The sequence below is a fragment of the Zingiber officinale genome, chromosome 4A, assembly GCF_018446385.1.
Source record: "Zingiber officinale cultivar Zhangliang chromosome 4A, Zo_v1.1, whole genome shotgun sequence".
Taxonomy (NCBI): domain Eukaryota; kingdom Viridiplantae; phylum Streptophyta; class Magnoliopsida; order Zingiberales; family Zingiberaceae; genus Zingiber; species Zingiber officinale.
This window is the reverse complement of record NC_055992.1, coordinates 80,524,809-80,528,997: the sequence shown is the minus strand read 5'-3', so window position 1 is coordinate 80,528,997 and position 4,189 is coordinate 80,524,809. Positions and strand designations below refer to the sequence as shown.

At 30.5% G+C, this 4,189-nt stretch overlaps 1 long non-coding RNA gene across 1 annotated transcript; it reads left to right on the top strand.

Moving 5' to 3' along the window:
- The first annotated feature begins 768 nt into the window (after positions 1-768).
- LOC121973391 lies at positions 769-1,003 on the top strand. The gene is made up of 2 exons (XR_006109572.1): positions 769-803; positions 890-1,003. It is a non-coding gene; the product is annotated as an uncharacterized LOC121973391 (long non-coding RNA).
- The last annotated feature ends 3,186 nt before the right edge of the window (positions 1,004-4,189 follow it).

The window sequence follows — 4,189 nt, the reverse complement described above, 5'->3', positions numbered from 1 at the left end:
ACTTCAAGTTATTCAAGTATAAGATATCATAATCCAGTATTAAGTGAACTTGATTACTATGGGATTTTACAAAATGTGATTGAGTTAAAGTATGGAGGAGGTCGAAAAGTTGTGTTATTTGAGTGTGAGTGGGTCTCCAAAGGCAAACGGCTAAAATTGGATGAGGATGGTTTTGTGTTAGCAAATTTTAAAAATGTTAGGCGTCATAACGAGCCTTATATTTTAGCATCTCAGGCTATGCAAGTATTTTATGTGGAAGATCCAATTGATTGTAATTGGCATGTCATTATCACCACTGATGCACGAGCAAAGCATAAAATGCAGCCTATGGCAGATGTTGATACATATCTTCAAAGTAATATTTGTAATTACGGAGACTACAATGGACATGAAGAAGTGGTTTGGATTCGAGATGATGTTGCAGGAGTGGAAATTGATACCGATTTGTGATGAAAATTTATCTGGTTCATGCATTTATGTTTATTTAATTATCATTGTAATAACAATAAAATATGGATTTTTATATGATGATTGAATGATTATCATTAATGTGTGATTGGCATGTCATTATTTAATTATCATTGTGATTTAATTATGTTTATTAATAATAAATGTTGTTATGTACTTCTTTTTCATGTTTAACTAACTATAATCTATAATTTGTAACTAATTATTATTTGTAGTTGGAATGGCTCCTAAGCGTCGAACTAAAAAGAAATCTTGCTTCAAACTTCAAACTGAGATTGATATGCAACCATCAGCTATGTGTACAAATCACACAGATCGACATTCAATTGAACAAGGTATTATATAAAATTACGCATATAAATTTTTTATTTGCAATTTTTTACTTGAATCAATACTTTTATATATGGTGAAAATATGCAAGGTACCTTGAATAACCAAAGAGATGCAGCTTCAAATCAATTCCATGTTGATGTACAAGATCATATCCCACATGTTGAAAATAATTCTTTAGTTCCAGACCAAAATGATGATATGACTGAACAATCTAATGGAGGTAACATATATGAAAATTATAATAATGTATTTTATTATTTATATGTTGTCTTAAATATCTTTTTTTATTTTGTGCACAGATAGTGATGATGTACTTCGTAATACTAATAGGAAAAAAAGAGGTTCTTCATTTATAATTGATATTAGAAGGTTTATAATGATTCTGTGTAATTTGTAACGAACTATTATTTGTAGTAGGAATACTAAGCATCGAAGTAAAAGAAAATCTCGCTTTAAACTTCAAACTGAGATTGATATGCAGCCATCAGCTATGTGTACAAATCACACACATCGACATTCAATTGAACAAGGTATTATCTAAAATTACGCATATAAATTTTTTATTTGCATTTTTTTACTTGAATCAATACTTTTATGTATGGTGAAAATATGCAAGGTACCTTGAATAACCATAGAGATGCAGCTTCAAATCAATTCCATGTTGATCTACAAGATCATATCCCACATGTTGAAAATAATTCTGCAGTTCTAGACCAAAATGATGATATGAACGACAAATCTAATGAAGGTAACATATATGAAAATTATAATAATGTATTTTATTATTTATATGCTGTCTTAAATATTTTTTTTTATTGTGTGCACAGATAGTGATGATGTACTTCGTAATACTAATAGGAAAAAAAGAGGTCCTACGTTCATGAAAGAAATTTGGGGTCGACCTAGCACATTACCACGCATTGAGATTACATGTGATGATATGGGACGTCCTATAGGAACAAAAAGAAATAAATTTACTGATTTCTTAGGGTCTTTGGCAAGAAATGGTAAGTATTGTCCAATTGATGTGGAAAATTGGCATAAAATGCCAACGGAAAAAAAGAAAGACATGTTAAATGTTATAAAGGTAACTAAAACACTTTTACATTATTTTAGTATTTAAGACTTTTAATTTATGCAATGATAATTTATCTAAATATTTTTGGTAGGAAAAGTATAATCTTCCTCCGGGGACAGAAAATTGGACACTACGCTCAATAGCAAAAAAATGGAGAAACTGGAAGTCAGAACTTAAAAAGTACTATAATCTTACTGATCAAATTCAAGTTTAGAAACGGAGATGAAAGAGCTCATGCTGAACAGTATATGGGACTAATTACTTTTTGGAACAAAGAAAAATCAAAGGTAGACAATATCTTTTTATTTAGAATATAATTTGATTCTAATCGTATGTAGATTTTTATTTTGATATATTAGGAAATGTACGAAAAAAATAAAGCTGCCAGAAAGCACAAGATAATGCATCAAACCACTAGAAGGACATCTTTTGCTCAAGTGCAACACAAATTGGTAATTCTTCTTATTCATATTATAATCTATACGAGTTTTAGTATCCCCAAACTTAAAATGATTTAGAGAATAATTTACTATATGTGCTTTTGTCTGTATATTATTAGTGTTCAACCTTAGTAGCAAGGTAGTTTGAAGTCATAAAGTACCTACATGCACTTCAAACTTTGAAACTCATATATAATGTCTTTGAATGGTAGCAAAGCATCTGATCAGCTACGGATGTCTGCCCGTGCATTTACTGCTGCTGCTGAAACTTATATATAATTTTTGCTTTTTTTTGGCTGCTGCTTCTCCCATCTAATAAGTTTGACATGTTTGAAACTCACATTTGACTTGTAGTATGTCTGCCCGTGCTCCCATCTGCCCGTGCTCCCATCTGCCCATGCAATTTTTTTTTTGTGCATTTTTTTTTCTTTATTAGATTATGTTGATTAGTTAAGATAATATAATATTTCTGCATATTGATGTTCTGCATATTGATTATATAATTTTTGCTTTTTTTTAGCTGCTGCTTCTCCCATCTAATAAGTTTGACATGTTTGAAACTCACATTTGACTTGTAGTATGTCTGCCCGTGCTCCCATCTGCCCGTGCAATTTTTTTTTGTGCATTTTTTTTTTTGCTTTATTAGATTATGTTGATTAGTTAAGATAATATAATATTTCTGCATATTGATGTTCTGCATATTTCTGCATATTTGATGTTTTTTTTTGCTCCCATATTTTTGCATTTGATGTTCTTTGAAAAACATACTTCTGTTGATTAGCTTTATTATATTTTGTTGAGTAGTGTTATTGAAGTAACTGAAGGTGAAAAATATGCCATTTAAATTAGGATGAACTTGAATATTTGCAGGAAAAAGAAAAGGGTCATCCTCCATCACGAGTTGAATTATTCCAGGCTTGCTTTACTCATGCCAATGGAAGTCCTTCAAGTAATATTGTAGCAGAAAGATTGGTAAGCTATTTTATACTCTTCAACTATGTTGTAGGAAAAAATGATTTATTTTAATTATCATTATATATTTAATATGTATCAACATGTTATGTTTTGATAAAGGCCGCAATGAATGAATTAACAAATCAACTTCCTGAAGATTCTAATGATCCAGTGAATCAGAATGATATATTTGCTCAAATCATGGGACCAGATAGACCTGGTCGAGTACGTATGCTTGGTGATGATGTTAGTCCATCTGATTTGTGGGGAGAAGTTCCTAGTCGTGGCACATGCAATCGACTAGTGATGGAACAACAGACAAAATTAGAAAAAATGGATGAGCAAATTAAAAAGCAAGGCCAACATATTGCAATGTTAGAAGCTAAAATTTCTGATCAATCAAACCAGAGTCATTTTTCAAATTGCAATAGTAATCAACACACATCACCAAATAGTAATCCACAATTGTCTGTTCCTCATCATCCATCTTTACGAGTAAGTTTTATTTAATTTCATTTTTATTATGCATTTCACACATCTTCAAACTCTTTAAAGTTTTAACTCTTTTACACTTTTATGTAGATTGGATGCTCTGTTTTGATCAAAAGTTTATTTGATTCAACGAAAATTGTGGCAAAAGGAGTGCTCCATAGCATTGATCCAAATACTATAGTAGGGGGACAAGCACTAGGACCAAATTGGTGTGAAGTAAGAATACAAGTTGTCCTGGAACCAGAAGAGAGTTTAATTAGACCTTATGATCTTTTACAAAAGTTTGAGGATGCACTTGGAGGAATGATATCTTGGCCTTATCATCTGGTATATTTTCTACTTTTCATTGAAATATTATTAATTTTTTATATTTATCATGTAATTATAATTTTAAATAAATATGAAATGCATTTGCAGTTAACAG